Genomic DNA, 23,811 nt, shown 5'->3' with positions numbered 1-23,811 from the left:
ATGGCAGAGCGGTCTAAGGCGTTGCGTTCAGGTCGCAGTCTCCCCAGGAGGTGTGGGTTCGAATCCCGCCTCAGACAGTGCCCATTGAAAGTACCAAGCAATAATAAAGCAAACACAGTCAAGAGAGCATTACCAGTTGCCAGGATGGCAGAGCGGTCTAAGGCGTTGCGTTCAGGTCGCAGTCTCCCCAGGAGGCGTGGGTTCGAATCCCGCCTCAGACAGTGCCCATTGAAAGTACCAAGCAATAATAAAGCAAACACAGTCAAGAGAGCATTACCAGATGCCAGAATGGCAGAGCGGTCTAAGGCGTTGCGTTCAGGTCGCAGTCTCCCCAGGAGGCGTGGGTTCGAATCCCGCCTCAGACAGTGCCCATTGAAAGTACCAAGCAAGAACAAAGCAAACACAGTCAAGAGAGCATTACCAGATGCCAGGATGGCAGAGCGGTCTAAGGCGTTGCGTTCAGGTCGCAGTCTCCCCAGGAGGCGTGGGTTCGAATCCCGCCTCAGACATTGCCCATTGAAAGTGCCTAGCAAAAATAAAGCAAACACAGTCAAGAGAGCATTACCAGTTGCCAGGATGGCAGAGCGGTCTAAGGCGTTGCGTTCAGGTCGCAGTCTCCCCAGGAGGCGTGGGTTCGAATCCCAACTCAGACAGAGCCCATTGAAAGTACCAAGCAATAACAAATCAAACACAGTCAAGAGAGCATTACCAGTTGCCAGGATGGCAGAGCGGTCTAAGGCGTTGCGTTCAGGTCGCAGTCTCCCCAGGAGGCGTGGGTTCGAATCCCGCCTCAGACAGAGCCCATTGAAAGTACCAAGCAAGAACAAAGCAAACACAGTCAAGAGAGAGGTACCAGTTGCCAGGATGGCAGAGTTGTCTAAGGCGTTGCGTTTAGGTCGCAGTAACCCCAGGAGGCGTGGGTTCGAATCCCGCCTCAGACAGAGCCCATTGATAGTACCAAGCAAGAAAAAAGCAAACACAGTCAAGAGAAAATTACCAGTTGCCAGGATGGCAGAGCGGTTTAAGGCGTTGCGTTCAGGTCGCAGTCTCCCCAGGAGGCGTGGGTTCGAATCCCGCCTCAGACATTGCCCATTGAAAGTACCAAGCAAGAACAAAGCAAACACATTCAAGAGAGCATTACCAGCTGCCAGGATGGCAGAGCGGTCTAAGGCGTTGCGTTCAGGTCGCAGTCTCCCCAGGAGGCGTGGGTTCGAATCCCGCCTCAGACATTGCCCATTGAAAGTACCAAGCAATAATAAAGCAAACACAGTCAAGAGAGCATTACCAGGTGCCAGGATGGCAGAGCGGTCTAAGGCGTTGCGTTCAGGTCGCAGTCTCCCAAGGAGGCGTGGGTTCGAATCCCGCCTCAGACAGAGCCCATTGAAAGTACCAAGCAATAACAAAGCAAACACAGTCAAGAGAGAATTACCAGCTGCCAGGATGGCAGAGCGGTCTAAGGCGTTGCGTTCAGATCGCAGTCTCCCCAGGAGGTGTGGGTTCGAATCCCGCCTCAGACAGTGCCCATTGAAAGTACCAAGCAATAATAAAGCAAACACAGTCAAGAGAGAATTACCAGTTGCCAGGCATTGCCCATTGAAAGTACCAAGCAATAAAGCAAACACAGTCAAGAGAGCATTTCCAGTTGCCAGGATGGCAGAGCGGTCTAAGGCGTTGCGTTCAGATCGCAGTCTCCCCAGGAGGCGTGGGTTCGAATCCCGCCTCAGACAGAGCCCATTGAAAGTACCAAGCAATAACAAAGCAAACACAGTCAAGAGAGAATTACCAGCTGCCAGGATGGCAGAGAGGTCTAAGGCGTTGCGTTCAGGTCGCAGTCTCCCCAGCAGGCGTGGGTTCGAATCCCGCCTCAGACATTGCCCATTGAAAGTACCAAGCAATAACAAAGCAAACACAGTCAAGAGAGCATTACCAGCTGCCAGGATGGCAGAGCGGTCTAAGGCGTTGCGTTCAGATCGCAGTCTCCCCAGGAGGTGTGGGTTCGAATCCCGCCTCAGACAGTGCCCATTGAAAGTACCAAGCAATAATAAAGCAAACACAGTCAAGAGAGCATTACCAGCTGTCAGGATGGCAGAGCGGTCTAAGGCGTTGCGTTCAGATCGCAGTCTCCCCAGGAGGTGTGGGTTCGAATCCCGCCTCAGACAGTGCCCATTGAAAGTACCAAGCAATAATAAAGCAAACACAGTCAAGAGAGCATTACCAGTTGCCAGGATGGCAGAGCGGTCTAAGGCGTTGCGTTCAGGTCGCAGTCTCCCCAGGAGGCGTGGGTTCGAATCCCGCCTCAGACAGTGCCCATTGAAAGTACCAAGCAATAATAAAGCAAACACAGTCAAGAGAGCATTACCAGTTGCCAGGATGGCAGAGCGGTCTAAGGCGTTGCGTTCAGATCGCAGTCTCCCCAGGAGGCGTGGGTTCGAATCCCGCCTCAGACAGAGCCCATTGAAAGTACCAAGCAATAACAAAGCAAACACAGTCAAGAGAGAATTACCAGCTGCCAGGATGGCAGAGAGGTCTAAGGCGTTGCGTTCAGGTCGCAGTCTCCCCAGCAGGCGTGGGTTCGAATCCCGCCTCAGACATTGCCCATTGAAAGTACCAAGCAATAACAAAGCAAACACAGTCAAGAGAGCATTACCAGCTGCCAGGATGGCAGAGCGGTCTAAGGCGTTGCGTTCAGATCGCAGTCTCCCCAGGAGGTGTGGGTTCGAATCCCGCCTCAGACAGTGCCCATTGAAAGTACCAAGCAATAATAAAGCAAACACAGTCAAGAGAGCATTACCAGCTGTCAGGATGGCAGAGCGGTCTAAGGCGTTGCGTTCAGATCGCAGTCTCCCCAGGAGGTGTGGGTTCGAATCCCGCCTCAGACAGTGCCCATTGAAAGTACCAAGCAATAATAAAGCAAACACAGTCAAGAGAGCATTACCAGTTGCCAGGATGGCAGAGCGGTCTAAGGCGTTGCGTTCAGGTCGCAGTCTCCCCAGGAGGCGTGGGTTCGAATCCCGCCTCAGACAGTGCCCATTGAAAGTACCAAGCAATAATAAAGCAAACACAGTCAAGAGAGCATTACCAGATGCCAGGATGGCAGAGCGGTCTAAGGCGTTGCGTTCAGGTCGCAGTCTCCCCAGGAGGCGTGGGTTCGAATCCCGCCTCAGACATTGCCCATTGAAAGTACCAAGCAATAACAAAGCAAACACAGTCAAGAGAGCATTACCAGCTGCCAGGATGGCAGAGCGGTCTAAGGCGTTGCGTTCAGATCGCAGTCTCCCCAGGAGGTGTGGGTTCGAATCCCGCCTCAGACAGTGCCCATTGAAAGTACCAAGCAATAATAAAGCAAACACAGTCAAGAGAGCATTACCAGCTGTCAGGATGGCAGAGCGGTCTAAGGCGTTGCGTTCAGGTCGCAGTCTCCCCAGGAGGTGTGGGTTCGAATCCCGCCTCAGACAGTGCCCATTGAAAGTACCAAGCAATAATAAAGCAAACACAGTCAAGAGAGCATTACCAGTTGCCAGGATGGCAGAGCGGTCTAAGGCGTTGCGTTCAGGTCGCAGTCTCCCCAGGAGGCGTGGGTTCGAATCCCGCCTCAGACAGTGCCCATTGAAAGTACCAAGCAATAATAAAGCAAACACAGTCAAGAGAGCATTACCAGATGCCAGAATGGCAGAGCGGTCTAAGGCGTTGCGTTCAGGTCGCAGTCTCCCCAGGAGGCGTGGGTTCGAATCCCGCCTCAGACAGTGCCCATTGAAAGTACCAAGCAAGAACAAAGCAAACACAGTCAAGAGAGCATTACCAGATGCCAGGATGGCAGAGCGGTCTAAGGCGTTGCGTTCAGGTCGCAGTCTCCCCAGGAGGCGTGGGTTCGAATCCCGCCTCAGACATTGCCCATTGAAAGTGCCTAGCAAAAATAAAGCAAACACAGTCAAGAGAGCATTACCAGTTGCCAGGATGGCAGAGCGGTCTAAGGCGTTGCGTTCAGGTCGCAGTCTCCCCAGGAGGCGTGGGTTCGAATCCCAACTCAGACAGAGCCCATTGAAAGTACCAAGCAATAACAAATCAAACACAGTCAAGAGAGCATTACCAGTTGCCAGGATGGCAGAGCGGTCTAAGGCGTTGCGTTCAGGTCGCAGTCTCCCCAGGAGGCGTGGGTTCGAATCCCGCCTCAGACAGAGCCCATTGAAAGTACCAAGCAAGAACAAAGCAAACACAGTCAAGAGAGAGGTACCAGTTGCCAGGATGGCAGAGTTGTCTAAGGCGTTGCGTTTAGGTCGCAGTAACCCCAGGAGGCGTGGGTTCGAATCCCGCCTCAGACAGAGCCCATTGATAGTACCAAGCAAGAAAAAAGCAAACACAGTCAAGAGAAAATTACCAGTTGCCAGGATGGCAGAGCGGTTTAAGGCGTTGCGTTCAGGTCGCAGTCTCCCCAGGAGGCGTGGGTTCGAATCCCGCCTCAGACATTGCCCATTGAAAGTACCAAGCAAGAACAAAGCAAACACATTCAAGAGAGCATTACCAGCTGCCAGGATGGCAGAGCGGTCTAAGGCGTTGCGTTCAGGTCGCAGTCTCCCCAGGAGGCGTGGGTTCGAATCCCGCCTCAGACATTGCCCATTGAAAGTACCAAGCAATAATAAAGCAAACACAGTCAAGAGAGCATTACCAGGTGCCAGGATGGCAGAGCGGTCTAAGGCGTTGCGTTCAGGTCGCAGTCTCCCAAGGAGGCGTGGGTTCGAATCCCGCCTCAGACAGAGCCCATTGAAAGTACCAAGCAATAACAAAGCAAACACAGTCAAGAGAGAATTACCAGCTGCCAGGATGGCAGAGCGGTCTAAGGCGTTGCGTTCAGATCGCAGTCTCCCCAGGAGGTGTGGGTTCGAATCCCGCCTCAGACAGTGCCCATTGAAAGTACCAAGCAATAATAAAGCAAACACAGTCAAGAGAGCATTACCAGCTGCCAGGATGGCAGAGCGGTCTAAGGCGTTGCGTTCAGATCGCAGTCTCCCCAGGAGGTGTGGGTTCGAATCCCGCCTCAGACAGTGCCCATTGAAAGTACCAAGCAATAATAAAGCAAACACAGTCAAGAGAGCATTACCAGTTGCCAGGATGGCAGAGCGGTCTAAGGCGTTGCGTTCAGGTCGCAGTCTCCCCAGGAGGCGTGGGTTCGAATCCCGCCTCAGACAGTGCCCATTGAAAGTACCAAGCAATAATAAAGAAAACACAGTCAAGAGAGCATTACCAGATGCCAGGATGGCAGAGCGGTCTAAGGCGTTGCGTTCCGGTCGCAGTCTCCCCAGGAGGCGTGGGTTCGAATCCCGCCTCAGACAGTGCCCATTGAAAGTACCAAGCAAGAACAAAGCAAACACAGTCAAGAGAGCATTACCAGATGCCAGGATGGCAGAGCGGTCTAAGGCGTTGCGTTCAGGTCGCAGTCTCCCCAGGAGGCGTGGGTTCGAATCCCGCCTCAGACAGTGCCCATTGAAAGTACCAAGCAATAATAAAGCAAACACAGTCAAGAGAGCATTACCAGATGCCAGGATGGCAGAGCGGTCTAAGGCGTTGCGTTCAGGTCGCAGTCTCCCCAGGAGGCGTGGGTTCGAATCCCGCCTCAGACAGAGCCCATTGAAAGTACCAAGCAATAACAAAGCAAACACAGTCAAGAGAGAATTACCAGTTGCCAGGATGGCAGAGCGGTCTAAGGCGTTGCGTTCAGGTCGCAGTCTCCCCAGGAGGCGTGGGTTCGAATCCCGCCTCAGACAGTGCCCATTGAAAGTACCAAGCAATAACAAAGCAAACACAGTCAAGAGAGCATTACCAGCTGCCAGGATGGCAGAGCGGTCTAAGGCGTTGCGTTCAGATCGCAGTCTCCCCAGGAGGTGTGGGTTCGAATCCCGCCTCAGACAGTGCCCATTGAAAGTACCAAGCAATAATAAAGCAAACACAGTCAAGAGAGCATTACCAGCTGTCAGGATGGCAGAGCGGTCTAAGGCGTTGCGTTCAGGTCGCAGTCTCCCCAGGAGGTGTGGGTTCGAATCCCGCCTCAGACAGTGCCCATTGAAAGTACCAAGCAATAAAGCAAACACAGTCAAGAGAGCATTTCCAGTTGCCAGGATGGCAGAGCGGTCTAAGGCGTTGCGTTCAGATCGCAGTCTCCCCAGGAGGCGTGGGTTCGAATCCCGCCTCAGACAGAGCCCATTGAAAGTACCAAGCAATAACAAAGCAAACACAGTCAAGAGAGAATTACCAGCTGCCAGGATGGCAGAGAGGTCTAAGGCGTTGCGTTCAGGTCGCAGTCTCCCCAGCAGGCGTGGGTTCGAATCCCGCCTCAGACATTGCCCATTGAAAGTACCAAGCAATAACAAAGCAAACACAGTCAAGAGAGCATTACCAGCTGCCAGGATGGCAGAGCGGTCTAAGGCGTTGCGTTCAGATCGCAGTCTCCCCAGGAGGTGTGGGTTCGAATCCCGCCTCAGACAGTGCCCATTGAAAGTACCAAGCAATAATAAAGCAAACACAGTCAAGAGAGCATTACCAGCTGTCAGGATGGCAGAGCGGTCTAAGGCGTTGCGTTCAGATCGCAGTCTCCCCAGGAGGTGTGGGTTCGAATCCCGCCTCAGACAGTGCCCATTGAAAGTACCAAGCAATAATAAAGCAAACACAGTCAAGAGAGCATTACCAGTTGCCAGGATGGCAGAGCGGTCTAAGGCGTTGCGTTCAGGTCGCAGTCTCCCCAGGAGGCGTGGGTTCGAATCCCGCCTCAGACAGTGCCCATTGAAAGTACCAAGCAATAATAAAGCAAACACAGTCAAGAGAGCATTACCAGATGCCAGGATGGCAGAGCGGTCTAAGGCGTTGCGTTCAGGTCGCAGTCTCCCCAGGAGGCGTGGGTTCGAATCCCGCCTCAGACATTGCCCATTGAAAGTACCAAGCAATAACAAAGCAAACACAGTCAAGAGAGCATTACCAGCTGCCAGGATGGCAGAGCGGTCTAAGGCGTTGCGTTCAGATCGCAGTCTCCCCAGGAGGTGTGGGTTCGAATCCCGCCTCAGACAGTGCCCATTGAAAGTACCAAGCAATAATAAAGCAAACACAGTCAAGAGAGCATTACCAGCTGTCAGGATGGCAGAGCGGTCTAAGGCGTTGCGTTCAGGTCGCAGTCTCCCCAGGAGGTGTGGGTTCGAATCCCGCCTCAGACAGTGCCCATTGAAAGTACCAAGCAATAATAAAGCAAACACAGTCAAGAGAGCATTACCAGTTGCCAGGATGGCAGAGCGGTCTAAGGCGTTGCGTTCAGGTCGCAGTCTCCCCAGGAGGCGTGGGTTCGAATCCCGCCTCAGACAGTGCCCATTGAAAGTACCAAGCAATAATAAAGCAAACACAGTCAAGAGAGCATTACCAGATGCCAGAATGGCAGAGCGGTCTAAGGCGTTGCGTTCAGGTCGCAGTCTCCCCAGGAGGCGTGGGTTCGAATCCCGCCTCAGACAGTGCCCATTGAAAGTACCAAGCAAGAACAAAGCAAACACAGTCAAGAGAGCATTACCAGATGCCAGGATGGCAGAGCGGTCTAAGGCGTTGCGTTCAGGTCGCAGTCTCCCCAGGAGGCGTGGGTTCGAATCCCGCCTCAGACATTGCCCATTGAAAGTGCCTAGCAAAAATAAAGCAAACACAGTCAAGAGAGCATTACCAGTTGCCAGGATGGCAGAGCGGTCTAAGGCGTTGCGTTCAGGTCGCAGTCTCCCCAGGAGGCGTGGGTTCGAATCCCAACTCAGACAGAGCCCATTGAAAGTACCAAGCAATAACAAATCAAACACAGTCAAGAGAGCATTACCAGTTGCCAGGATGGCAGAGCGGTCTAAGGCGTTGCGTTCAGGTCGCAGTCTCCCCAGGAGGCGTGGGTTCGAATCCCGCCTCAGACAGAGCCCATTGAAAGTACCAAGCAAGAACAAAGCAAACACAGTCAAGAGAGAGGTACCAGTTGCCAGGATGGCAGAGTTGTCTAAGGCGTTGCGTTTAGGTCGCAGTAACCCCAGGAGGCGTGGGTTCGAATCCCGCCTCAGACAGAGCCCATTGATAGTACCAAGCAAGAAAAAAGCAAACACAGTCAAGAGAAAATTACCAGTTGCCAGGATGGCAGAGCGGTTTAAGGCGTTGCGTTCAGGTCGCAGTCTCCCCAGGAGGCGTGGGTTCGAATCCCGCCTCAGACATTGCCCATTGAAAGTACCAAGCAAGAACAAAGCAAACACATTCAAGAGAGCATTACCAGCTGCCAGGATGGCAGAGCGGTCTAAGGCGTTGCGTTCAGGTCGCAGTCTCCCCAGGAGGCGTGGGTTCGAATCCCGCCTCAGACATTGCCCATTGAAAGTACCAAGCAATAATAAAGCAAACACAGTCAAGAGAGCATTACCAGGTGCCAGGATGGCAGAGCGGTCTAAGGCGTTGCGTTCAGGTCGCAGTCTCCCAAGGAGGCGTGGGTTCGAATCCCGCCTCAGACAGAGCCCATTGAAAGTACCAAGCAATAACAAAGCAAACACAGTCAAGAGAGAATTACCAGCTGCCAGGATGGCAGAGCGGTCTAAGGCGTTGCGTTCAGATCGCAGTCTCCCCAGGAGGTGTGGGTTCGAATCCCGCCTCAGACAGTGCCCATTGAAAGTACCAAGCAATAATAAAGCAAACACAGTCAAGAGAGCATTACCAGCTGCCAGGATGGCAGAGCGGTCTAAGGCGTTGCGTTCAGATCGCAGTCTCCCCAGGAGGTGTGGGTTCGAATCCCGCCTCAGACAGTGCCCATTGAAAGTACCAAGCAATAATAAAGCAAACACAGTCAAGAGAGCATTACCAGTTGCCAGGATGGCAGAGCGGTCTAAGGCGTTGCGTTCAGGTCGCAGTCTCCCCAGGAGGCGTGGGTTCGAATCCCGCCTCAGACAGTGCCCATTGAAAGTACCAAGCAATAATAAAGAAAACACAGTCAAGAGAGCATTACCAGATGCCAGGATGGCAGAGCGGTCTAAGGCGTTGCGTTCCGGTCGCAGTCTCCCCAGGAGGCGTGGGTTCGAATCCCGCCTCAGACAGTGCCCATTGAAAGTACCAAGCAAGAACAAAGCAAACACAGTCAAGAGAGCATTACCAGATGCCAGGATGGCAGAGCGGTCTAAGGCGTTGCGTTCAGGTCGCAGTCTCCCCAGGAGGCGTGGGTTCGAATCCCGCCTCAGACAGTGCCCATTGAAAGTACCAAGCAATAATAAAGCAAACACAGTCAAGAGAGCATTACCAGATGCCAGGATGGCAGAGCGGTCTAAGGCGTTGCGTTCAGGTCGCAGTCTCCCCAGGAGGCGTGGGTTCGAATCCCGCCTCAGACAGAGCCCATTGAAAGTACCAAGCAATAACAAAGCAAACACAGTCAAGAGAGAATTACCAGTTGCCAGGATGGCAGAGCGGTCTAAGGCGTTGCGTTCAGGTCGCAGTCTCCCCAGGAGGCGTGGGTTCGAATCCCGCCTCAGACAGTGCCCATTGAAAGTACCAAGCAATAACAAAGCAAACACAGTCAAGAGAGCATTACCAGCTGCCAGGATGGCAGAGCGGTCTAAGGCGTTGCGTTCAGATCGCAGTCTCCCCAGGAGGTGTGGGTTCGAATCCCGCCTCAGACAGTGCCCATTGAAAGTACCAAGCAATAATAAAGCAAACACAGTCAAGAGAGCATTACCAGCTGTCAGGATGGCAGAGCGGTCTAAGGCGTTGCGTTCAGGTCGCAGTCTCCCCAGGAGGTGTGGGTTCGAATCCCGCCTCAGACAGTGCCCATTGAAAGTACCAAGCAATAATAAAGCAAACACAGTCAAGAGAGCATTACCAGTTGCCAGGATGGCAGAGCGGTCTAAGGCGTTGCGTTCAGGTCGCAGTCTCCCCAGGAGGCGTGGGTTCGAATCCCGCCTCAGACAGTGCCCATTGAAAGTACCAAGCAATAATAAAGCAAACACAGTCAAGAGAGCATTACCAGATGCCAGGATGGCAGAGCGGTCTAAGGCGTTGCGTTCAGGTCGCAGTCTCCCCAGGAGGCGTGGGTTCGAATCCCGCCTCAGACAGTGCCCATTGAAAGTACCAAGCAAGAACAAAGCAAACACAGTCAAGAGAGCATTACCAGATGCCAGGATGGCAGAGCGGTCTAAGGCGTTGCGTTCAGGTCGCAGTCTCCCCAGGAGGCGTGGGTTCGAATCCCGCCTCAGACATTGCCCATTGAAAGTGCCTAGCAAAAATAAAGCAAACACAGTCAAGAGAGCATTACCAGTTGCCAGGATGGCAGAGCGGTCTAAGGCGTTGCGTTCAGGTCGCAGTCTCCCCAGGAGGCGTGGGTTCGAATCCCAACTCAGACAGAGCCCATTGAAAGTACCAAGCAATAACAAATCAAACACAGTCAAGAGAGCATTACCAGTTGCCAGGATGGCAGAGCGGTCTAAGGCATTGCGTTCAGGTCGCAGTCTCCCCAGGAGGCGTGGGTTCGAATCCCGCCTCAGACAGAGCCCATTGAAAGTACCAAGCAAGAACAAAGCAAACACAGTCAAGAGAGAGGTACCAGTTGCCAGGATGGCAGAGTTGTCTAAGGCGTTGCGTTTAGGTCGCAGTAACCCCAGGAGGCGTGGGTTCGAATCCCGCCTCAGACAGAGCCCATTGATAGTACCAAGCAAGAAAAAAGCAAACACAGTCAAGAGAAAATTACCAGTTGCCAGGATGGCAGAGCGGTTTAAGGCGTTGCGTTCAGGTCGCAGTCTCCCCAGGAGGCGTGGGTTCGAATCCCGCCTCAGACATTGCCCATTGAAAGTACCAAGCAAGAACAAAGCAAACACATTCAAGAGAGCATTACCAGCTGCCAGGATGGCAGAGCGGTCTAAGGCGTTGCGTTCAGGTCGCAGTCTCCCCAGGAGGCGTGGGTTCGAATCCCGCCTCAGACATTGCCCATTGAAAGTACCAAGCAATAATAAAGCAAACACAGTCAAGAGAGCATTACCAGGTGCCAGGATGGCAGAGCGGTCTAAGGCGTTGCGTTCAGGTCGCAGTCTCCCAAGGAGGCGTGGGTTCGAATCCCGCCTCAGACAGAGCCCATTGAAAGTACCAAGCAATAACAAAGCAAACACAGTCAAGAGAGAATTACCAGCTGCCAGGATGGCAGAGCGGTCTAAGGCGTTGCGTTCAGATCGCAGTCTCCCCAGGAGGTGTGGGTTCGAATCCCGCCTCAGACAGTGCCCATTGAAAGTACCAAGCAATAATAAAGCAAACACAGTCAAGAGAGCATTACCAGCTGCCAGGATGGCAGAGCGGTCTAAGGCGTTGCGTTCAGATCGCAGTCTCCCCAGGAGGTGTGGGTTCGAATCCCGCCTCAGACAGTGCCCATTGAAAGTACCAAGCAATAATAAAGCAAACACAGTCAAGAGAGCATTACCAGTTGCCAGGATGGCAGAGCGGTCTAAGGCGTTGCGTTCAGGTCGCAGTCTCCCCAGGAGGCGTGGGTTCGAATCCCGCCTCAGACAGTGCCCATTGAAAGTACCAAGCAATAATAAAGAAAACACAGTCAAGAGAGCATTACCAGATGCCAGGATGGCAGAGCGGTCTAAGGCGTTGCGTTCCGGTCGCAGTCTCCCCAGGAGGCGTGGGTTCGAATCCCGCCTCAGACAGTGCCCATTGAAAGTACCAAGCAAGAACAAAGCAAACACAGTCAAGAGAGCATTACCAGATGCCAGGATGGCAGAGCGGTCTAAGGCGTTGCGTTCAGGTCGCAGTCTCCCCAGGAGGCGTGGGTTCGAATCCCGCCTCAGACAGTGCCCATTGAAAGTACCAAGCAATAATAAAGCAAACACAGTCAAGAGAGCATTACCAGATGCCAGGATGGCAGAGCGGTCTAAGGCGTTGCGTTCAGGTCGCAGTCTCCCCAGGAGGCGTGGGTTCGAATCCCGCCTCAGACAGAGCCCATTGAAAGTACCAAGCAATAACAAAGCAAACACAGTCAAGAGAGAATTACCAGTTGCCAGGATGGCAGAGCGGTCTAAGGCGTTGCGTTCAGGTCGCAGTCTCCCCAGGAGGCGTGGGTTCGAATCCCGCCTCAGACAGTGCCCATTGAAAGTACCAAGCAACAACAAAGCAAACACAGTCAAGAGAGCATTACCAGCTGCCAGGATGGCAGAGCGGTCTAAGGCGTTGCGTTCAGATCGCAGTCTCCCCAGGAGGTGTGGGTTCGAATCCCGCCTCAGACAGTGCCCATTGAAAGTACCAAGCAATAATAAAGCAAACACAGTCAAGAGAGCATTACCAGCTGTCAGGATGGCAGAGCGGTCTAAGGCGTTGCGTTCAGGTCGCAGTCTCCCCAGGAGGTGTGGGTTCGAATCCCGCCTCAGACAGTGCCCATTGAAAGTACCAAGCAATAATAAAGCAAACACAGTCAAGAGAGCATTACCAGTTGCCAGGATGGCAGAGCGGTCTAAGGCGTTGCGTTCAGGTCGCAGTCTCCCCAGGAGGCGTGGGTTCGAATCCCGCCTCAGACAGTGCCCATTGAAAGTACCAAGCAATAATAAAGCAAACACAGTCAAGAGAGCATTACCAGATGCCAGGATGGCAGAGCGGTCTAAGGCGTTGCGTTCAGGTCGCAGTCTCCCCAGGAGGCGTGGGTTCGAATCCCGCCTCAGACAGTGCCCATTGAAAGTACCAAGCAAGAACAAAGCAAACACAGTCAAGAGAGCATTACCAGATGCCAGGATGGCAGAGCGGTCTAAGGCGTTGCGTTCAGGTCGCAGTCTCCCCAGGAGGCGTGGGTTCGAATCCCGCCTCAGACATTGCCCATTGAAAGTGCCTAGCAAAAATAAAGCAAACACAGTCAAGAGAGCATTACCAGTTGCCAGGATGGCAGAGCGGTCTAAGGCGTTGCGTTCAGGTCGCAGTCTCCCCAGGAGGCGTGGGTTCGAATCCCAACTCAGACAGAGCCCATTGAAAGTACCAAGCAATAACAAATCAAACACAGTCAAGAGAGCATTACCAGTTGCCAGGATGGCAGAGCGGTCTAAGGCGTTGCGTTCAGGTCGCAGTCTCCCCAGGAGGCGTGGGTTCGAATCCCGCCTCAGACAGAGCCCATTGAAAGTACCAAGCAAGAACAAAGCAAACACAGTCAAGAGAGAGGTACCAGTTGCCAGGATGGCAGAGTTGTCTAAGGCGTTGCGTTTAGGTCGCAGTAACCCCAGGAGGCGTGGGTTCGAATCCCGCCTCAGACAGAGCCCATTGATAGTACCAAGCAAGAAAAAAGCAAACACAGTCAAGAGAAAATTACCAGTTGCCAGGATGGCAGAGCGGTTTAAGGCGTTGCGTTCAGGTCGCAGTCTCCCCAGGAGGCGTGGGTTCGAATCCCGCCTCAGACATTGCCCATTGAAAGTACCAAGCAAGAACAAAGCAAACACATTCAAGAGAGCATTACCAGCTGCCAGGATGGCAGAGCGGTCTAAGGCGTTGCGTTCAGGTCGCAGTCTCCCCAGGAGGCGTGGGTTCGAATCCCGCCTCAGACATTGCCCATTGAAAGTACCAAGCAATAATAAAGCAAACACAGTCAAGAGAGCATTACCAGGTGCCAGGATGGCAGAGCGGTCTAAGGCGTTGCGTTCAGGTCGCAGTCTCCCAAGGAGGCGTGGGTTCGAATCCCGCCTCAGACAGAGCCCATTGAAAGTACCAAGCAATAACAAAGCAAACACAGTCAAGAGAGAATTACCAGCTGCCAGGATGGCAGAGCGGTCTAAGGCGTTGCGTTCAGATCGCAGTCTCCCCAGGAGGTGTGGGTTCGAATCCCGCCTCAGACAGTGCCCATTGAAAGTACCAAGCAATAATAAAGCAAACACAGTCAAGAGAGCATTACCAGCTGCCAGGATGGCAGAGCGGTCTAAGGCGTTGCGTTCAGATCGCAGTCTCCCCAGGAGGTGTGGGTTCGAATCCCGCCTCAGACAGTGCCCATTGAAAGTACCAAGCAATAATAAAGCAAACACAGTCAAGAGAGCATTACCAGTTGCCAGGATGGCAGAGCGGTCTAAGGCGTTGCGTTCAGGTCGCAGTCTCCCCAGGAGGCGTGGGTTCGAATCCCGCCTCAGACAGTGCCCATTGAAAGTACCAAGCAATAATAAAGAAAACACAGTCAAGAGAGCATTACCAGATGCCAGGATGGCAGAGCGGTCTAAGGCGTTGCGTTCAGGTCGCAGTCTCCCCAGGAGGCGTGGGTTCGAATCCCGCCTCAGACATTGCCCATTGAAAGTGCCTAGCAAAAATAAAGCAAACACAGTCAAGAGAGCATTACCAGTTGCCAGGATGGCAGAGCGGTCTAAGGCGTTGCGTTCAGGTCGCAGTCTCCCCAGGAGGCGTGGGTTCGAATCCCAACTCAGACAGAGCCCATTGAAAGTACCAAGCAATAACAAATCAAACACAGTCAAGAGAGCATTACCAGTTGCCAGGATGGCAGAGCGGTCTAAGGCGTTGCGTTCAGGTCGCAGTCTCCCCAGGAGGCGTGGGTTCGAATCCCGCCTCAGACAGCGCCCATTGAAAGTACCAAGCAAGAACAAAGCAAACACAGTCAAGAGAGAGGTACCAGTTGCCAGGATGGCAGAGTTGTCTAAGGCGTTGCGTTTAGGTCGCAGTAACCCCAGGAGGCGTGGGTTCGAATCCCGCCTCAGACAGAGCCCATTGATAGTACCAAGCAAGAAAAAAGCAAACACAGTCAAGAGAAAATTACCAGTTGCCAGGATGGCAGAGCGGTTTAAGGCGTTGCGTTCAGGTCGCAGTCTCCCCAGGAGGCGTGGGTTCGAATCCCGCCTCAGACATTGCCCATTGAAAGTACCAAGCAAGAACAAAGCAAACACATTCAAGAGAGCATTACCAGCTGCCAGGATGGCAGAGCGGTCTAAGGCGTTGCGTTCAGGTCGCAGTCTCCCCAGGAGGCGTGGGTTCGAATCCCGCCTCAGACATTGCCCATTGAAAGTACCAAGCAATAATAAAGCAAACACAGTCAAGAGAGCATTACCAGGTGCCAGGATGGCAGAGCGGTCTAAGGCGTTGCGTTCAGGTCGCAGTCTCCCAAGGAGGCGTGGGTTCGAATCCCGCCTCAGACAGAGCCCATTGAAAGTACCAAGCAATAACAAAGCAAACACAGTCAAGAGAGAATTACCAGCTGCCAGGATGGCAGAGCGGTCTAAGGCGTTGCGTTCAGGTCGCAGTCTCCCCAGGAGGCGTGGGTTCGAATCCCGCCTCAGACATTGCCCATTGAAAGTACCAAGCAAGAAAAAAGCAAACACAGTCAAGAGAGAATTACCAGTTGCCAGGCATTGCCCATTGAAAGTACCAAGCAATAAAGCAAACACAGTCAAGAGAGCATTTCCAGTTGCCAGGATGGCAGAGCGGTCTAAGGCGTTGCGTTCAGATCGCAGTCTCCCCAGGAGGCGTGGGTTCGAATCCCGCCTCAGACAGAGCCCATTGAAAGTACCAAGCAATAACAAAGCAAACACAGTCAAGAGAGAATTACCAGCTGCCAGGATGGCAGAGAGGTCTAAGGCGTTGCGTTCAGGTCGCAGTCTCCACAGCAGGCGTGGGTTCGAATCCCGCCTCAGACATTGCCCATTGAAAGTACCAAGCAATAACAAAGCAAACACAGTCAAGAGAGCATTACCAGCTGCCAGGATGGCAGAGCGGTCTAAGGCGTTGCGTTCAGATCGCAGTCTCCCCAGGAGGTGTGGGTTCGAATCCCGCCTCAGACAGTGCCCATTGAAAGTACCAAGCAATAATAAAGCAAACACAGTCAAGAGAGCATTACCAGCTGCCAGGATGGCAGAGCGGTCTAAGGCGCTGCGTTCAGATCGCAGTCTCCCCAGGAGGTGTGGGTTCGAATCCCGCCTCAGACAGTGCCCATTGAAAGTACCAAGCAATAATAAAGCAAACACAGTCAAGAGAGCATTACCAGTTGCCAGGATGGCAGAGCGGTCTAAGGCGTTGCGTTCAGGTCGCAGTCTCCCCAGGAGGCGTGGGTTCGAATCCCGCCTCAGACAGTGCCCATTGAAAGTACCAAGCAATAATAAAGAAAACACAGTCAAGAGAGCATTACCAGATGCCAGGATGGCAGAGCGGTCTAAGGCGTTGCGTTCAGGTCGCAGTCTCCCCAGGAGGCGTGGGTTCGAATCCCGCCTCAGACATTGCCCATTGAAAGTGCCTAGCAAAAATAAAGCAAACACAGTCAAGAGAGCATTACCAGTTGCCAGGATGGCAGAGCGGTCTAAGGCGTTGCGTTCAGGTCGCAGTCTCCCCAGGAGGCGTGGGTTCGAATCCCAACTCAGACAGAGCCCATTGAAAGTACCAAGCAATAACAAATCAAACACAGTCAAGAGAGCATTACCAGTTGCCAGGATGGCAGAGCGGTCTAAGGCGTTGCGTTCAGGTCGCAGTCTCCCCAGGAGGCGTGGGTTCGAATCCCGCCTCAGACAGCGCCCATTGAAAGTACCAAGCAAGAACAAAGCAAACACAGTCAAGAGAGAGGTACCAGTTGCCAGGATGGCAGAGTTGTCTAAGGCGTTGCGTTTAGGTCGCAGTAACCCCAGGAGGCGTGGGTTCGAATCCCGCCTCAGACAGAGCCCATTGATAGTACCAAGCAAGAAAAAAGCAAACACAGTCAAGAGAAAATTACCAGTTGCCAGGATGGCAGAGCGGTTTAAGGCGTTGCGTTCAGGTCGCAGTCTCCCCAGGAGGCGTGGGTTCGAATCCCGCCTCAGACATTGCCCATTGAAAGTACCAAGCAAGAACAAAGCAAACACATTCAAGAGAGCATTACCAGCTGCCAGGATGGCAGAGCGGTCTAAGGCGTTGCGTTCAGGTCGCAGTCTCCCCAGGAGGCGTGGGTTCGAATCCCGCCTCAGACATTGCCCATTGAAAGTACCAAGCAATAATAAAGCAAACACAGTCAAGAGAGCATTACCAGGTGCCAGGATGGCAGAGCGGTCTAAGGCGTTGCGTTCAGGTCGCAGTCTCCCAAGGAGGCGTGGGTTCGAATCCCGCCTCAGACAGAGCCCATTGAAAGTACCAAGCAATAACAAAGCAAACACAGTCAAGAGAGAATTACCAGCTGCCAGGATGGCAGAGCGGTCTAAGGCGTTGCGTTCAGGTCGCAGTCTCCCCAGGAGGCGTGGGTTCGAATCCCGCCTCAGACATTGCCCATTGAAAGTACCAAGCAAGAAAAAAGCAAACACAGTCAAGAGAGAATTACCAGTTGCCAGGCATTGCCCATTGAAAGTACCAAGCAATAAAGCAAACACAGTCAAGAGAGCATTTCCAGTTGCCAGGATGGCAGAGCGGTCTAAGGCGTTGCGTTCAGATCGCAGTCTCCCCAGGAGGCGTGGGTTCGAATCCCGCCTCAGACAGAGCCCATTGAAAGTACCAAGCAATAACAAAGCAAACACAGTCAAGAGAGAATTACCAGCTGCCAGGATGGCAGAGAGGTCTAAGGCGTTGCGTTCAGGTCGCAGTCTCCACAGCAGGCGTGGGTTCGAATCCCGCCTCAGACATTGCCCATTGAAAGTACCAAGCAATAACAAAGCAAACACAGTCAAGAGAGCATTACCAGCTGCCAGGATGGCAGAGCGGTCTAAGGCGTTGCGTTCAGATCGCAGTCTCCCCAGGAGGTGTGGGTTCGAATCCCGCCTCAGACAGTGCCCATTGAAAGTACCAAGCAATAATAAAGCAAACACAGTCAAGAGAGCATTACCAGCTGCCAGGATGGCAGAGCGGTCTAAGGCGCTGCGTTCAGATCGCAGTCTCCCCAGGAGGTGTGGGTTCGAATCCCGCCTCAGACAGTGCCCATTGAAAGTACCAAGCAATAATAAAGCAAACACAGTCAAGAGAGCATTACCAGTTGCCAGGATGGCAGAGCGGTCTAAGGCGTTGCGTTCAGGTCGCAGTCTCCCCAGGAGGCGTGGGTTCGAATCCCGCCTCAGACAGTGCCCATTGAAAGTACCAAGCAAGAACAAAGCAAACACAGTCAAGAGAGCATTACCAGATGCCAGGATGGCAGAGCGGTCTAAGGCGTTGCGTTCAGGTCGCAGTCTCCCCAGGAGGCGTGGGTTCGAATCCCGCCTCAGACATTGCCCATTGAAAGTGCCTAGCAAAAATAAAGCAAACACAGTCAAGAGAGCATTACCAGTTGCCAGGATGGCAGAGCGGTCTAAGGCGTTGCGTTCAGGTCGCAGTCTCCCCAGGAGGCGTGGGTTCGAATCCCAACTCAGACAGAGCCCATTGAAAGTACCAAGCAATAACAAATCAAACACAGTCAAGAGAGCATTACCAGTTGCCAGGATGGCAGAGCGGTCTAAGGCGTTGCGTTCAGGTCGCAGTCTCCCCAGGAGGCGTGGGTTCGAATCCCGCCTCAGACAGAGCCCATTGAAAGTACCAAGCAAGAACAAAGCAAACACAGTCAAGAGAGAGGTACCAGTTGCCAGGATGGCAGAGTTGTCTAAGGCGTTGCGTTTAGGTCGCAGTAACCCCAGGAGGCGTGGGTTCGAATCCCGCCTCAGACAGAGCCCATTGATAGTACCAAGCAAGAAAAAAGCAAACACAGTCAAGAGAAAATTACCAGTTGCCAGGATGGCAGAGCGGTTTAAGGCGTTGCGTTCAGGTCGCAGTCTCCCCAGGAGGCGTGGGTTCGAATCCCGCCTCAGACATTGCCCATTGAAAGTACCAAGCAAGAACAAAGCAAACACATTCAAGAGAGCATTACCAGCTGCCAGGATGGCAGAGCGGTCTAAGGCGTTGCGTTCAGGTCGCAGTCTCCCCAGGAGGCGTGGGTTCGAATCCCGCCTCAGACATTGCCCATTGAAAGTACCAAGCAATAATAAAGCAAACACAGTCAAGAGAGCATTACCAGGTGCCAGGATGGCAGAGCGGTCTAAGGCGTTGCGTTCAGGTCGCAGTCTCCCAAGGAGGCGTGGGTTCGAATCCCGCCTCAGACAGAGCCCATTGAAAGTACCAAGCAATAACAAAGCAAACACAGTCAAGAGAGAATTACCAGCTGCCAGGATGGCAGAGCGGTCTAAGGCGTTGCGTTCAGGTCGCAGTCTCCCCAGGAGGCGTGGGTTCGAATCCCGCCTCAGACATTGCCCATTGAAAGTACCAAGCAAGAAAAAAGCAAACACAGTCAAGAGAGAATTACCAGTTGCCAGGCATTGCCCATTGAAAGTACCAAGCAATAAAGCAAACACAGTCAAGAGAGCATTTCCAGTTGCCAGGATGGCAGAGCGGTCTAAGGCGTTGCGTTCAGATCGCAGTCTCCCCAGGAGGCGTGGGTTCGAATCCCGCCTCAGACAGAGCCCATTGAAAGTACCAAGCAATAACAAAGCAAACACAGTCAAGAGAGAATTACCAGCTGCCAGGATGGCAGAGAGGTCTAAGGCGTTGCGTTCAGGTCGCAGTCTCCCCAGCAGGCGTGGGTTCGAATCCCGCCTCAGACATTGCCCATTGAAAGTACCAAGCAATAACAAAGCAAACACAGTCAAGAGAGCATTACCAGCTGCCAGGATGGCAGAGCGGTCTAAGGCGTTGCGTTCAGATCGCAGTCTCCCCAGGAGGTGTGGGTTCGAATCCCGCCTCAGACAGTGCCCATTGAAAGTACCAAGCAATAATAAAGCAAACACAGTCAAGAGAGCATTACCAGCTGCCAGGATGGCAGAGCGGTCTAAGGCGTTGCGTTCAGATCGCAGTCTCCCCAGGAGGTGTGGGTTCGAATCCCGCCTCAGACAGTGCCCATTGAAAGTACCAAGCAATAATAAAGCAAACACAGTCAAGAGAGCATTACCAGTTGCCAGGATGGCAGAGCGGTCTAAGGCGTTGCGTTCAGGTCGCAGTCTCCCCAGGAGGCGTGGGTTCGAATCCCGCCTCAGACAGTGCCCATTATAAGTACCAAGCAATAATAAAGCAAACACAGTCAAGAGAGCATTACCAGATGCCAGGATGGCAGAGCGGTCTAAGGCGTTGCGTTCAGGTCGCAGTCTCCCCAGGAGGCGTGGGTTCGAATCCCGCCTCAGACAGTGCCCATTGAAAGTACCAAGCAAGAACAAAGCAAACACAGTCAAGAGAGCATTACCAGATGCCTGGATGGCAGAGCGGTCTAAGGCGTTGCGTTCAGGTCGCAGTCTCCCCAGGAGGCGTGGGTTCGAATCCCGCCTCAGACATTGCCCATTGAAAGTGCCTAGCAAAAATAAAGCAAACACAGTCAAGAGAGCATTACCAGTTGCCAGGATGGCAGAGCGGTCTAAGGCGTTGCGTTCAGGTCGCAGTCTCCCCAGGAGGCGTGGGTTCGAATCCCAACTCAGACAGAGCCCATTGAAAGTACCAAGCAATAACAAATCAAACACAGTCAAGAGAGCATTACCAGTTGCCAGGATGGCAGAGCGGTCTAAGGCGTTGCGTTCAGATCGCAGTCTCCCCAGGAGGTGTGGGTTCGAATCCCGCCTCAGACAGTGCCCATTGAAAGTACCAAGCAATAATAAAGCAAACACAGTCAAGAGAGCATTACCAGTTGCCAGGATGGCAGAGCGGTCTAAGGCGTTGCGTTCAGGTCGCAGTCTCCCCAGGAGGCGTGGGTTCGAATCCCACTTCAGAGCCCATTGAAAGTACCAGCAAGAACAAAGCAAACACATTCAAGAGAGCATTACCAGTTGCCAGGATGGCAGAGCGGTCTAAAGCGTTGCGTTCAGGTCGCAGTCTCCCCAGGAGGCGTGGTTTCGAATCCCGCCTCAGACAGAGCCCATTGAAAGTACCAAGCAATAACAAAGCAAACACAGTCAAGAGAGAATTACCAGCTGCCAGGATGGCAGAGAGGTCTAAGGCGTTGCGTTCAGGTCGCAGTCTCCCCAGCAGGCGTGGGTTCGAATCCCGCCTCAGACATTGCCCATTGAAAGTACCAAGCAATAACAAAGCAAACACAGTCAAGAGAGCATTACCAGCTGCCAGGATGGCAGAGCGGTCTAAGGCGTTGCGTTCAGATCGCAGTCTCCCCAGGAGGTGTGGGTTCGAATCCCGCCTCAGACAGTGCCCATTGAAAGTACCAAGCAATAATAAAGCAAACACAGTCAAGAGAGCATTACCAGCTGCCAGGATGGCAGAGCGGTCTAAGGCGTTGCGTTCAGATCGCAGTCTCCCCAGGAGGTGTGGGTTCGAATCCCGCCTCAGACAGTACCCATTGAAAGTACCAAGCAATAATAAAGCAAACACAGTCAAGAGAGCATTACCAGTTGCCAGGATGGCAGAGCGGTCTAAGGCGTTGCGTTCAGGTCGCAGTGTCCCCAGGAGGCGTGGGTTCGAATCCCGCCTCAGACAGTGCCCATTGAAAGTACCAAGCAATAATAAAGCAAACACAGTCAAGAGAGCATTACCAGATGCCAGGATGGCAGAGCGGTCTAAGGCGTTGCGTTCAGGTCGCAGTCTCCCCAGGAGGCGTGGGTTCGAATCCCGCCTCAGACAGTGCCCATTGAAAGTACCAAGCAAGAACAAAGCAAACACAGTCAAGAGAGCATTACCAGATGCCAGGATGGCAGAGCGGTCTAAGGCGTTGCGTTCAGGTCGCAGTCTCCCCAGGAGGCGTGGGTTCGAATCCCGCCTCAGACATTGCCCATTGAAAGTGCCAAGCAATAATAAAGCAAACACAGTCAAGAGAGCATTACCAGTTGCCAGGATGGCAGAGCGGTCTAAGGCGTTGCGTTCAGGTCGCAGTCTCCCCAGGAGGCGTGGGTTCGAATCCCACCTCAGACAGAGCCCATTGAAAGTACCAAGCAATAACAAATCAAACACAGTCAAGAGAGCATTACCAGTTGCCAGGATGGCAGAGCGGTCTAAGGCGTTGCGTTCAGGTCGCAGTCTCCCCAGGAGGCGTGGGTTCGAATCCCACTTCAGACAGAGCCCATTGAAAGTACCAGCAAGAACAAAGCAAACACATTCAAGAGAGCATTACCAGGTGCCAGGATGGCAGAGTGGTCAAATACGCTGCGTTCAGGTCGCAGTCTCCCCAGGAGGTGTGGGTTCGAATCCTGCCTCAGACAGAGCCCATTGAAAGTACCAAGCAAGAACAAAGCAAACACAGTCAAGAGAGAGTTACCAGTTGCCAGGATGGGAGTGCGGTCTAGGGCGTTGCGTTCAGGTCGCAGTAACCCCAGGAGGCGTGGGTTCGAATCCCGCCTCAGACAGAGCCCATTGATAGTACCAAGCAAGAAAAAAGCAAACACAGTCAAGAGAGAATTACCAGTTGCCAGGATGGCAGAGCGGTCTAAGGCGTTGCGTTCAGGTCGCAGTCTCCCCAGGAGGCGTGGGTTTGAATCCCGCCTCAGACAGAGCCCATTGAAAGTACCAAGCAAGAACAAAGCAAACACAGTCAAGAGAGAGGTACCAGTTGCCAGGATGGCAGAGTTGTCTAAGGCGTTGCGTTCAGGTCGCAGTAACCCCAGGAGGCGTGGTTTCGAATCCCACCTCAGACAGAGCCCATTGATAGTACCAAGCAAGAAAAAAGCAAACACAGTCAAGAGAGAATTACCAGTTGCCAGGATGGCAGAGCGGTCTAAGGCGTTGCGTTCAGATCGCAGTCTCCCCAGGAGGCGTGGGTTCGAATCCCACCTCAGACAGAGCCCATTGAAAGTACCAAGCAATAACAAAGCAAACACAGTCAATAGAGCATTACCAGTTGCCAGGATGGCAGAGCGGTCAAAGACGCTGCGTTCAGGTCGCAGTCTCCCCAGGAGGCGTGGGTTCGAATCCCGCCTCAGACATTGCCCATTGAAAGTACCAAGCAAGAACAAAGCAAACACAGTCAAGAAAGCATTACCAGATGCCAGGATGGCAGAGCGGTCTAAGGCGTTGCGTTCAGGTCGCAGTCTCCCCAGGAGGCGTGGGTTTGAATCCCGCCTCAGACAGTGCCCATTGAAAGTACCAAGCAAGAACAAAGCAAACACATTCAAGAGAGCATTACCAGATGCCAGGTTGGCAGAGCGGTCTAAGGCGTTGCGTTCAGGTCGCAGTCTCCCCAGGAGGCGTGGGTTCGAATCCCGCCTCAGACAGAGCCCATTGAAAGTACCAAGCATTAACAAATCAAACACAGTCAAGAGAGCATTACCAGTTGCCAGGATGGCAGAGCGGTCTAAGGCGTTGCGTTCAGGTCGCAGTCTCCCCAGGAGGCGTGGGTTCGAATCCCGCCTCAGACATTGCCCATTGAAAGTGCCAAGCAAGAACAAAGCAAACACATTCAAGAGAGCATTACCAGCTGCCAGGATGGCAGAGCGGTCTAAGGCGTTGCGTTCAGGTCGCAGTCTCCCCAGGAGGCGTGGGTTCGAATCCCGCCTCAGACAGTGCCCATTGAAAGTGCCAAGCAATAATAAAGCAAACACAGTCAAGAGAGCATTACCAGTTGCCAGGATGGCAGAGCGGTCTAAGGCGTTGCGTTCTGGTCGCAGTCTCCCCAGGAGGCGTGGGTTCGAATCCCACTTCAGACAGAGCCCATTGAAAGTACCAGCAAGAACAAAGCAAACACATTCAAGAGAGCATTACCAGGTGCCAGGATGGCAGAGTGGTCAAAGACGCTGCGTTCAGGTCGCAGTCTCCCCAGGAGGCGTGGGTTCGAATCCCGCCTCAGACATTGCCAATTGAAAGTACCAAGCAAGAACAAAGCAAACACAGTCAAGAGAGAGGTACCAGTTGCCAGGATGGCAGAGTTGTCTAAGGCGTTGCGTTCAGGTCGCAGTAACCCCAGGAGGCGTGGGTTCGAATCCCACCTCAGACAGAGCCCAT

At 53.1% G+C, this 23,811-nt stretch overlaps 1 non-coding gene across 1 annotated transcript; it reads left to right on the top strand.

The window, feature by feature from the left end:
- Nucleotides 1-23,433: 23,433 nt before the first annotated feature.
- trnaq-cug (transfer RNA glutamine (anticodon CUG)) lies at nucleotides 23,434-23,516 on the top strand. Its single transcript has one exon. It is a non-coding gene; the product is annotated as a tRNA-Gln (tRNA).
- Nucleotides 23,517-23,811: the final 295 nt, after the last annotated feature.

This window comes from Idiotropiscis lumnitzeri, unplaced genomic scaffold (genome assembly GCF_059441095.1).
Source record: "Idiotropiscis lumnitzeri isolate Australia: NSW breed Sydney's pygmy pipehorse unplaced genomic scaffold, RoL_Ilum_1.0 HiC_scaffold_27, whole genome shotgun sequence".
Taxonomy (NCBI): Eukaryota; Metazoa; Chordata; class Actinopteri; order Syngnathiformes; family Syngnathidae; genus Idiotropiscis; species Idiotropiscis lumnitzeri.
This window is presented reverse-complemented; position numbering and strand designations above follow the sequence as displayed.